We start from the raw sequence: 13,339 nt of genomic DNA on the forward strand, positions 1-13,339 counted from the left end.
TACCCATAGTTAAGGTAAGAGGAGCGCTACACAGTGCCAATTTTATTTTTCCTTTGTGAGAGGTTGGGGCAGGGGTGAGAGTCATAGCAAAGAAGGGGGTCCCATGAGGACCAGAGTGAATGAAGGTGTTCACTGTACACTCTGTTAGAAAGAGGCCCTTTCCAGGTCCCATTATACTCCTATTCAGTCTTTAATGGGACCTGGGGGGACTCTTTCTAACAGATTCTATACTGGACACTGAATGGGCCTCTGTTAGAGAGACCCCCCTCCAGGTCCCATTAGACTCCTTTGAATTCTCCAATGGGTCTTGGAGCAGGATCTCTCTCTAACAGACACTGTTAGAGAGAGACCCCCTCTCCAGGTCCCATGAGACTCTGTTGTAGTTTCTAATGGGGCCTGGAGGGGACAGTTTCTAACAACAGGGAGCCAGGCCAGCCACCTGCAGCAGGGTGCACTGTGTCAGCCAGCCACACACCTACTGACCCACAGGGAGCCTGCTGGCCATGGCCTGTGCGTTCCGCTGGCCTGTGGGTCCTGCTGGCCATGGCCAGCTCCCAGCAGGATCAACAGGCCATGGCCAGCTCCCAGCATTACCCACAGTGTTGAGGGCTATTTTTAGACTACTGAGTAGGCACTGGCCTAGGATAAGGTAAATAGGGTGTATGGGGGGGTAGATGGGATGTGGGGTTCAGCTGCGGGTGTCGGTGTCTCTCACCTCAGCAATGGCAGCGGTCGGTGCCAGCTCAGCAGGTCCTTGTAGGGCCTCCTCCGATCCTGGGGTGTGATGCTCCTGTCTTGGGGTAAAGCAATCTTGCAGCCCGAGCCAGTCACATGGGTCCTGACTCCCTGGCGAGCCCTGCTGTCCAGGGGTGGACTGACCACACCCAGGGCCCCGGAACAAATAAAACAAGGGTCCCCTGTCAGGCACTGCCCGTGACCCAGCCCTGGCCCTGCCCCTTTATTTTGCACAAAGTACAACTTCTGCATTTAAATACTACTTAACAAGAGCCTAATGGGGGCCCGGAGGGAGGTCTTTTTCTAACAGTGTCCATTGGACAATCTGTTTCTAATCCGGTGGCTTTCCTCTCTAATTCCCATGTACTGAATTGATGGGCACTGGTGAGGGTGCGCTGATGGGCACTGGTGAGGCCGCACTGATTGGCACTGGTGATGGTGAGATGATTCAGTGGTTCAATGGGCCGCTTAACTGGACTTGCCCCCCAGGCCTAAGGCTGCCAGCTCTCCCCTGGGTGTGTGTGTGTGTGTGTGTGTATATATAGATATAGATATATATATATATATATATATATATATATATATATATACACATACTGTATCTCACAAACATGAGTATACCTACAATACATGTTTTGAGCCCTGACAGGTAATTTTACACCCCTACATACATGTATAGAGCCATGACAGGTCCTTTTATATTCCTACATACATGTATAGAGCCATAACAGGTCCTCTATATACATGTATAGAGCTATAACAGGTCCCCTTTATACTCCTATACATGTATAGAGCGATGACATGTTCTCTTTATACTCCTAGATACAGTATCTCACAAAAGTGGTAGACGGCTGTGTTGACCCTGGACTTATCACAGTGGACCAACACCAGCAGATGACATGGCTCCCCAAATCAACACCGACTGTGGAAACGTCACACTGGACTTCAATCATCTTGCAGTGTGTGCCTCTCCATTCTTCCTCAATACTCTGGGTCCTTGGTTTCCAAATGAGATGCAAAATTTGCAGAAAAGAGCACTTTGGACCACTGAGCAACAGACCAGGTCTGTTTTTCTTTAGCCGAGGTAAGAAGCTTCTGACGTTTGTTGTTCAGGAGTGGCTTGACAAGAAGAAGACGACATTTGAAGCCCATGTCCAGGATCCGTCTTCATGTGGTGGCTCTTGATGCGCTGACTCCAGCCTCACTCCACTCCTTGTGAAAGTCCCCAACACTTTTGGATGGTCTTTTCCTGACAATCCTCTCCAGGCTGCGCTCATCCCTGCTGATTGTGCACCTTTTTCTTCCGCCCTTTTCCCTTCCACATAACTTTCTATTAATGTGCTTTGATATGGCACTTTGGGAACTTCCAACTTCTTTTGCAATTACGTTTTTAAGGCTTTCCCTCCTTATGGAGGGTGTCAATGTAAAAGGTGAGGGAGGACGATATTGATCAGATTGAACCCATCTGTCATATATTGTCCAACCTCGACAGAAGGAAGGTAAAGGAGGAAACTGGAATTCCTGTACTGATGGATAACCGTCATACAGGATAGACCAGTGTTTTTTTTATTTTTTATTATGTTCTAAAGCTTAAAGCGGTTGTATAGTCAATTTTTTTTGCTTTTACCTACAGATAAGCTTATAATAAGGCTTACCTGTAGGAAAAAAAAAAAAAAATCAAAAAAATCTCCTAAACTTGTATGGTTTAGGAGATATTCCCATGGCAATGAGCCACTGACTGCAGCGGCGCATGCACACAGCGGTTTCTCGGCTGGAAGTCCTTCAGACACCGGACCCTGCCGGAAAGAAATCTCCCACGCGCATGCGTGGGAGTGACGATATCGCTGCTCTGGCCACTCACAGCGCCGGAGCTGCGATATCCGGAAGACACGCCAAGGGAACATGTCAGCTCCCTCGGCATGTATCAGGCAATATGTCGGGGCTTCGTTCTAAGGTAAGTATTTCATAATGAGATAGTATGCGGCGCATACTAGCTCATTATGCCTTTTCCCTTATAGATATGAAAAAAAATTCAGCGGGTTTACTACCGCTTTAATAGAATAAGGATGGAATTGTGAGATGAAAGGGAGACGTTGAGTATTGGTGTATCTAGGTCTGTGGCAGAACAAATCATCTCGTTCCTTTTTAACAATTTTGTTAGGGTAACCTCGGTGTCTTAAAGTGGAGGGCTACCCTAAAATAAAAAATGTCATTAATATTCTTAAAATATATATATATTTTATTTAACTTCCTGAAACAGCTGTTGCTGATTGACATTCTCAATTCCTTGGATATCTTTTTATATCCCTTTCCTGTTTTATACAGTTCAACTAACTTTCCCCGCAGATCCTTTGATAATTCTTTTGCTTTCCCCATGACTCAGAATCCAGAAATGTCAGTGCAACACTGGATGAAAGATGCAAGGGTCTGTCAGGAGTCCAGAAACGCATTGACCTTTTAGACCCCTTTCACAATGGAGGCGTTTTTCAGGTACTTTAGCACTAAACATAGCGCCTGTAAAGCATTTGAAAAAAGCCTCAGCTGCATTCCCAGTGTGATAGCCAGAGTGCTTTCACACTGGGGCGCTGCACTGGCAGGGCATCACAAAAAGTCCTTCAAGCAGCTTTTTTGCAGCCTTGTATGAGCAGTGTTTTGCAGGTGGATTAAACCCTTTTTCGTCCGTTAGCGGGGGTTAAAACCGCCCCGCTAGTGCCTGAATAGCGCCGCTAAAATGACGGTAAAGCGGCGCTAAAAATAGCACCAATTTATTGCCGATGCTCAGGCAGTGTGAAAGCACTCTTATACACACACTAATTACAAGCAAACAGATCACAGGTGAGGATCGTTACCTTTAATAGCTATTCAAACACCTTTTTGTCAACTTGTGTGCATGTTATCAGGCCAAAATCACCAGGGTGTGTAAACTTTTGATCAGGATCATTTGGGTTGTTGCTGTTGTGATTATGATATGAAAAGAGGAAACACAGTTGCTTGATAATAAATGGCTTCAGCAAAACACTAACCATGAGTGAAAGAAAAATTTTTATGTTATCATTCATATTCTCTGAAAAATGGCCAAGAATTCATAATTCTGCCAGGGTATCTAAACTTATGAGCACAACTGTATGCCCTGTATGCTCATATGCTGCCCCCCCCCCCCCCCCCCATATGCCAATGCATTTATGGACATGATAGGGAATGCTTTTATTTATCATTGTAATTTGTTTATTCAAAACTCCACCTGTTGGTACAGATTTATCGATATGGTCGGGCGACTTGGAGTCCTTCAAATGTGTATAAACAAAAAGAGGGACAATTTTGAAAAAAACACAATATTTTGTACTTTTTGCTATAATAAATATCCCCATTTTTTTCCCTCGGGTTAAGGCCGATATGTGTTCTTCTACATATTTTTGGTAATAAAAAATCGCAATAAGCGTATATTGATTGGTTTGCGCAAAAGTTATAGCGTCTACAAAAGAAAGATTGATGGCATTTTTATTATTATTATTTTTTTTTTTTTTTTTACTAGTAATAGTGATCTGCCATTTTTATCAGGACTGGGACATTATGGCGGATAGTTCGGACACTTTTTATACATTTTTGGGACAATTTACATTTATACAACGATCAGTGCTGTAAAAATACACCGATTACTGTGTAAATGTCACTGGCAGGGAAGGGGTTAACATTAGGGGGCGTTCAAGGGGTTAACTGTGTTCCCTCATTTGCGTTCTAACTGTAGGGGGGATGGGACTGACTAGAGGAGGAGACCGATCAATGTTACTAGCTAGTAGGAACACACGATCTGTCTCTCCTCACAGAACAGGGTTAGGGTTAGGGACACGCACACATCCCTGTTCTGCATTGGCTCCCCTGCAGTGGAGCGCGTGACTGATATCCCCGATTAATGGGCGATGGCTTGCGGGAACGTGACGACCTGCCGCCGTATAATGACGGTGGCTGGTCGGCAAGCGGTTAAAGGGGCATTCCAGCTGCCTTTTTTAAAAGTCAGCAGCTACAAACACTGTAGCTGCTGACTTTTAATAAGGACACTTACCTGTCCAGCGAGCCCGTGATGTCGGCCGCCCGAGGCCGATCAGTCCATCGGCTCGGGTGCCGGCGCCTCCATCCAAACGAAGAGAAACAGGCCGTGGAGCCTTGCGGCTTCATTGCCCATTTCCTACTGCGCATGCACGAGTCGCGCGGCACTTTGTGAATGGCCCCCTTGTTTTCTGGGACACTCACATGTCCCAGAAGGCAACGGGGTCGCTCGCCGAAGAGGAGGAAGCGCTTCGGAATCGGAAGAGGCAGATTAGGAAAACTGCCTAGCAACAGCTGTTTCAGGAAGTTAAATAAAATATATATATATATTAAGAATATTAATGAAATTTTTTATTTTAGGGTAGCCCTCCACTTTAAGACACCGAGGTTACCCTAAGAAAATTGTTAAAAAGGAACGAGATGATTTGTTCTGCCACAGACCTAAATACACCAATACTCAACATCTCCCTTTCATCTCACATTTCCATCCTTATTCTATTAAGCTTTAGAACATAATAAAAAAAAAACACTGGTCTATCCTGTATGACGGTTATCCATCAGTACAGGAATTCCAGTTTTCTCCTTTTCCTTCCTTCCGTCGAGGTTGGACAATATCCGATCATTCGGAACGAGGTGACGTTCCTTACGTATGACGGGACTACGTAGAGGCTAGTAGCCAATAGCTTTGGTCTCGTAATTTGATATGAGCATGCGTGGCACTTTGTCTGATCGGAATTCTCTACAAACGATCGGAAAAAGTCTGATCGGATTTTTTTGTCGGAAAATTTTAGATCCTGCTCTCAAATTTTTTCCGTCGCAATTTCTGATGGAAAAAGTGCGATAGAGCCCACACACGATCGGATTTTCTGACAATATAATCCGATCGGACATTTTCCGTCAGAATTTCCCACCGTGTGTACAGGGCATAACTGTACACCAAGTTCACTGTATGGACTACTTATGTATTTATACATGTTGATCACAAACATGACTATTAGAGAAAGATAAGTCAGGCATATGTGGACATAGGTCAGTATTTTCATTACAACATATGTCCTGGGTTTAGGTGCTGAACAAGAAAGACTTGTGTTTTTTTTTTTTTTTTAACTATTATACATTTTGCAGATGGTTGCAGTATTTACAGTTTAAAAAACTGACATCTTCCTTTTTTTTGCCCCCATTTCCATAGTTCAAGTAGGAAATTCACAGAAGATCTGCCCCGTTTAACCACTTTCAGACCGGACCATTTTGCTGGTCAATGACCAGAGGTCTTTTTACAATTTGGCACTGCGCTGCTTTAACTGGTAATTGCGCGGTCATGCAATGTTGTACCCAAACAAAATTTGCGTCCTTTTTTTCCCACAAATAGAGCTTTCTTTTAAAGGTATTTGACTGACTCTGCGATTTTTATTTTTTGCGATATAAACGTAAAAAGACCGCAAATTTTGAAAAAAAATGATATTTTCTACTTTTTGTTATTAGAAAAATCCAATAAACTCAATTTTAGTCATACATTTAGGCCAAAATGTATTCAGCCACATGTCTTTGGTAAAAAAAAAAGTCAATAACTGTATATTTATTGGTTTGCGCAAAAGTTGTCACATCTACAGACTAAGGTACGTTTTCTGGAATTTACGCAGCTTTTAGTTTATGACTGCCTATCTCATTTCTTGAGGTGCTAAAATGGCAGGGCAGTACAAAACCCCCCCAAATGACCCCATTTTGGAAAGTAGACACCCTAAGGAAATTGATAAGAGGCATGTTGAGCCCATTGAATATTTTATTTTTTTGCCTCAAGCGATTGAATAATGAAAAAAAAAATTTTTATTTTTTTTTACACAAAGTTGTCACTAAATGATATATTGCTCACACATGCCATGGTTATATGTGGAATTGTACCCCAAAATACATTCTGCTGCTTCTCCTGAGTACGGGGATACCACATGTGGTCGACTTTTTGGAAGCCTAGCCGCGTACGGGGCCCCGAAATCCAAGCACCGCCTTCAGGATTTCTAAGGGCATACATTTGTAATTTCACTCCTCACTACCTATCACAGTTTTGAAGGCCATAAAATGCCAAGATGGCACAAAACACCCACAAATGACCCCATTTTAGAAAGTAGACACCCCAAGCTATTTGCTGAGAGGCATGTTGAGTCCATGGAATATTTTATATTTTGCCACAAGTTGCGGGAAAATTACAAACTTTTATTTATTTTTAAATTTTTTTCACAAAGTTGTCACTAAATGATATATTGCTCACACATGCTATGGGCATATGTGAAATGACACCCCAAAATAAATCCTGCAGCTTTTCCTGAGTACGGGGATACCACATATGTGGGACTTTTTTGGAGCCTAGCCGCGTACGGGGCCCCGAAAACCAAGCACCGCCTTCAGGCTTTCTAAGGGCATAAATTTTTGACTTCACTCCTCACTACCTATTACAGTTTTGAAGGCCATAAAATGCCAAGATGGCACAAAACCCCCACAAATTACCCCATTTTAGAAAGTAGACACCCCAAGCTATTTACTGAGAGGCATGTTAAGTCCATGGAATATTTTATATTTTGTCACAAGTTGCGGGAAAATTACAAACTTTTATTTATTTATTTATTTTTTTCCCAAAGTTGTCACTAAATGATATATTGCTCACACATGCTATGGGCATATGTGAAATGACACCCCAAAATAAATTCTGCTGCTTCTCCTGGGTACGGGGATACCACATATGTGGGACTTTTTGGGAGCCTAGCCGCGTACGGGGCCCCGAAAACCAAGCACCGCCTTCAGGCTTTCTAAGGGCGTAAATTTTTGACTTCACTCCTCACTACCTATTACAGTTTTGAAGGCCATAAAATGCCAAGATGGCACAAAACCCCCACAAATGACCCCATTTTAGAAAGTAGACACCCCAAGCTATTTGCTGAGAGGCATGTTGAGTCCATGCAATATTTTATATTTTTCCACAAGTTGCGGGAATATTACAAACTTTTTTTTTTTTCACAAAGTTGTCACTAAATGATATATTGCTCACACATGCCATGGGCATATGTGAAATGACACCCCAAAGGCCATGTTGAGACCATTGAATATTTTTTTTTTTGTCCCAAGGGATTGAATAATGACAAAAAATTAAAAAACATTTTTTTTTTACAAAAAGTTGTCACTAAATGATATATTGCTCACACATGCCATGGTTATATGTGGAATTGCACCCCAAAATATATTCCGCTACTTCTCCCGAGTATGGGGATACCACATGTGTGGGACTTTTTGGGAGCCTAGCCGTGTACGGGGCCCCGAAAACCAAGCACCGCCTTCAGGCTTTCTAAGGGCGTAAATTTTTGACTTCACTCCTCACTACCTATTACAGTTTTGAAGGCCATAAAATGCCAAGATGGCACAAACCCCCCCCCCCAAATGACCCCATTTTGGAAAGTAGACACCCCTAAATTTAGGGGTACACTAGTGAGACTCACAGGTAAAAAAGCACCTAGGCTGTCAGCGACTGTATCAAAACGCTACAAAAAAAACTGTTAGCGATCGCAGGGATCAGGCCTGACTCTGCGAACGCTGCAGTTATGTGTGTTGTGTTTTGTAAGTGACAGTGATCGATCGATACTGCACTTGGGTGGGCTGGGCTGGGCTTGGCGGAGGGGCTAAACGCAGGTGCTAGCAGGTATCTGGGCTGATCCCGCTAACAATGCGTTTTGGGAAACCTAAATATATTTGATCAGATACTATATTACTAAGGGAGGTGTATGCTTTGCGCGTGGGTGTTGGCGGTACTGGCACTAACCTGACGCTGCCTGGGGCGACGCAGACCTTATCTGACCCTCAAACTTATATCACCCGCCGGGTGATCAGGGGGTTAAACCTTTATTAGGTAATAAATGGCGGGTGCCCTGAAACTATAAAAAAATAACTAACCAACCAGCGTCACCTGTAACAGTTATATGGTGATCACTGGTGAAAGGGTTAACTAGGGGGCAATCAGGGGGCTTTATGCGGTAGTATATGGGGGTCCCTGGCGCTGTAAAAAGCTGCGGCGAACCTAAATACCTACCTGCCTAACTAGCGTCACCTGTGACACTAATACAGCGATCAGAAAAACGATCGCTTATTAGGCTGGGTTCACACTGGAGCGATGCGGGAACGCCACGAATCCGCGGCGGGTTCCCGCATCACACTGCCCTATGCAAACTGCTGGGAGTGTCAGTGAAATGTTAATGACACCCCCAGATCAGTTTGCATATCGCAGTGCGATCTGCAAACTCGGACAGGAATCGGATCGCATGGTGTGAACACCCATGCGATCCGATTCTGCTGCGGACCAAAAAAAGGGTCCCGTGCGAGTTTGCTGCGGGTGCGATGCGAATTCAGCCATACTATCTGTATGGCTGAACTCGAATCGCACAGAGATTGGATGTGATTTGCACTGCAGTGCGGTGCAAAATCACATCCGTTCTCATAAACCGCTGCAATGTGAACCCAGCCTTTGTGACACTGGCGGCGGGGGGTGATCACGGGGGTTAAACCTTTATTGGGGGGGTTAGGGGGGTACCCTAGAACTAAAGGGGGCTAACCCTAACTGCCCTAACAGTTATTACAGTCACAAATGACACCAATGCAAAAAAAAAAAAGAATGGCACGGACAGGTAAATGGGCGTACATGTACGTCCCTTTGAATTTGCCACTGTGCCATCACGTGTGCGCCAATCGGGACCTCCATGAGCCCGATCGCGGGTCCCGCGGACTCGAACGCCACAGGGATACCCACGATTGTCTCATGGGGAGGAAGAAATGGGAGATGTCGATGTATACAGCATCTCCCCGTTCTGCCTAGCAACAAGTAACACTAATCTCTGCTCCCTGTGATTGGAGCAGAGATCAGTGATCTTTAAAACACAGCCACGCCCCCCACAGTTAGCAACACGCCCCGAGGACACACTTAACCCCTACACTGCCACCTCCTGGTTAACCCCTTCACTGCCAGTGTCATTTACACAGAAATAAGAGCATTTGTATAGCACTGATTGTTGTATAAATGGCAATGGTCCCAAAAATGTGTCAAAAATGTCCGATGTGTCCGCCATAATGTCGCAGTCACAATAAAAAACGCTGATCGCTGCCATTAGTAGTAAAAAAAATTATTAATAAAAATGCCATAAAACTATCCCCTATTTTGTAAACGCTATAACTTTTGCGTAAACCAATCAATAATCGCTTATTGCAATTTTTTTTACCAAAAATATGTAGAACAATACGTATCGGCCTAAACTGAGGAAAAAAAATGTTTTTTTAATATATTTTTGGGGGATATTTATTATAGCAAAAAGTAAAAAAGAATGCGTTTTTTTTCAAAATTGTCTCTCTTTCTTTGTTTATAGCACAAAAAATAAAAACCGCAGAGGTGATCAAATACCACCAAAAGAAAGCTCTTTTTGTGGGAAAAAAAGGACATCAATTTTGTTTGGGAGCCACGTTGCACGACCGCGCAATTGTCAGTTAAAGCGACGCAGTGCCGAATCGCAAAAAAGGGCCCCGTTTTTTTGCTGCAAATCGGTCCGGGGCTTAAGTGGTTAAATAAATCTATACGGTTAACATTTACAGTTATTTTTTTTTTTTAAGCCCATATGCAAATTACCTCTTTATCATTTTTCTTTTGGTGGTATTGGGTTTTTTGCAAACACAATATGTTGTACTTTCTGTCATAAAACATATCCAATAAAATCAAATTTCGTTATAAATTTAGGCCAAAATGTATTCTGCTACATATCTTTGGTAAACAAAAAATCCCAATTAGTGTATATTATTTAGTCTGTAGGAAAGTTATAGCATCCACAAACTATGGTATACAGTATATATCTGAAAATTGATCAATCATTCATTGAGGCCCTTATAATGTCAAGATAGTACAAATAACCCCCCAAATTGCAAGGTTTCCACATCCTGCGGAGAAGTTATTGTCCTGCTTAGCTTAGTATCGTCCACATATACTGTTTACCCCATCCTCCACATCATTTATGAACAAAATAAATAGGATTGGTCCCAGCACAGAACCCGGGGGACCCCATTACCCACCCCTGACCATTCCAAGTACTCCCCATTTATCACCACCCTATGAACTTGCCCTTGTAGCCAGTTTTCAATCCATGTACTCACCCTATGGTCCATGCCAACAGACCTTATTTTGTACAGTTAACATTTATGGACAACTGTGTCAAATGCTTTTGCAAAATCCAGATACAGATACACCATGTCTATGGGTCTTCCTTTATCTAGATGGCAACTCACCTCCTCATAGAAGGTTAATAGATTGGTTTGGCAAGAACGATTCTCCATGAATCCATGCCGATTACTGCTAATGATAATGTTCTCATTACTAAAATCTTGTATATAGTCCCTTATCATCCCCTCCAAGAGCTTGCATACTATTGATGTTAGGCTAACTGGTCTGTAATTTCCAGGGATGTATTTTGGGCCCTTTTTAAATATTGGTGCTACATTGGCTTTTCCCAAATCATCTGGTACCTTTCCAGTCAGTAGACTGTCAGTAAAAATTAGGAACAATGGTCTGGCAATTACTTGACTGAGTTCCCTAAATACCCTCGGATGCAAGCCATCTGGTCCTGGTGATTTATTAATGTTAAAGAGGAGAGCCAGTTTAAAAAAAACATTATTTTTAAAGTCAGCAGCTGCAAACACTGTAGCTGCTGACTTTTAATAAGCACACTTACCTGTCCAGGGCTCCCGCGATGTCGGCCGCCCGAGGCTGACCCGTCCCTCGGGTCCCGGCGCTGCCATTTTAACTAAGGGAAACAGGCACTGGAGCCTTGCGGTTTCACTGCCCGTTTCCTACTGCGCATGCGCGAGTCGTGCAGCGCTTTGTGAATGGGGCGCGCTGTGTTCTGGGACACCCAGTTCCCAGAGCACAGCGCGACCCATTACCCAGAAGACGCCACACGGAGGAGAGAAGACCGAAGATCACCGCGGAAGAGGAAGAGGCAGATTAGGACGATGTGCCTAGCAACAGGCATTTCTGGTATGTTAAAAAAAAAAAATCATTATTTTTTTTTTCTGATTTTTTTCCCAAATTTTTATGTATTTTTGTTTTTCAGGGTGGCCCTCCACTTTAAGTTTCCCAAGTCTAATTTTAATTCTGTCCTCTGTTAACCGTGGAGGTGCTTCCTGTGATGTGGCATAAGGATTGGTTGATTGAAGCCCCCCTGAGGAAAATAATAAATTCAATACCTTCGCCATCTCCCCATATTTTGTAATCAGATGTTCTTCCTCATTCTTTATATGGTCTGTCCTCCTTTTTTACTGTTTACATACTTCCTATACTCGTCCTAATTGCACCCTTACATTTCTTGTTGCATTCTTTATAAAGTCTGAAAGCTGATGATGATCCCTTAACCTTGTGTTTTTAAATGCCTTCTCCTTTGCTTTTATATGCACTTTTACATTGGAGTTAAGTCATCCAGGACTTTTTTTCGCTCTTTTAAATGTATTATTTATTATGGGATGCATTGGCTAATGCCCTTATTTAATATGCTCTTAAAGCAAACCCATCTCTCCTCTGCGTTCTTTGTTCTTAAGATTTTATCACAATTCGTGCCTTCTAACAAGGTTCGTAGTTTAGGGAAGTACGTTCTTTTGAAATTCTGTGTCTTTGTATTCCACTTATGTTTCCTATTTGTGTGATTTATACTGAAGCCAATTGACCTGCGATCACTGTTTCCTAAATTGCCCCATATTTCCACATCTGTGATCAGGTCTGTATTGTTGGTAATCAGTAGATCCAGTAAGGTTACTTTCACACTGAGGCACTTTACAGGCACTACAGCGCTAAAAATAGTGCCTGTAAAGCGCCTCTCCTGTGTCTCTAGTGTAAAAGCCTGAGGGCTTTCACACTGGAGCGGTGCACTTGCAGGACAGTCAAAAAAGCAGCGCTATAGGAGCGGTGTATTCACCACTCCTAAAGAGCCCCTTCCCATTGAAAACAATGAGGCAGCACCGCAAACCCACCGCTTTGCCAGTGGTTTTAACTCTTTTTCTGCCGCTAACAGGGGTTAAAACTGCCCCGCTAGCGGCCAAATAGCATGGCTAAAGCAATGGTAAAGTGGTGCTAAGTATAGCTCCGGTTTACCGCCGACACCCACAATGTCCAAGTCTGAAAGTAGTCCTACGCTTTATTTCTAGTTTGTGCGTCTACCATCTGAACCATGAAACTGTCTTGCAAGACATTTAGGAACTGGCGAGCCTTAGGCGAATGCGTGGTTCCCTCCACCCAGTCTATGTCTGGAAAATTAAAATCCCGCCATTATGATAACACCTCCTTTCCTTGCTGCTAATCCAACTTGTGATAGGAGATCCGTCTCCCCCTCCTCCCTCAGATTAGGGTGCCTATAGCATATATTCCAAGTAATATTTTCCCCTTAGCTTCATCCCTTTGGAGCTCTACCCATAAGGATTCCATCTCCTCCCTAGCTTCCTTAGTGATGTCATCTCTCACATTCACTTATACATTATTCTTGATATATAGGCATACCCC

The sequence above is a fragment of the Lithobates pipiens genome, unplaced genomic scaffold, assembly GCF_037356315.1.
Source record: "Lithobates pipiens isolate NorthernLeopardFrog02 unplaced genomic scaffold, aLitPip1_a1.2 Scaffold_68, whole genome shotgun sequence".
In the NCBI taxonomy this organism is placed as follows: Eukaryota; Metazoa; Chordata; class Amphibia; order Anura; family Ranidae; genus Lithobates; species Lithobates pipiens.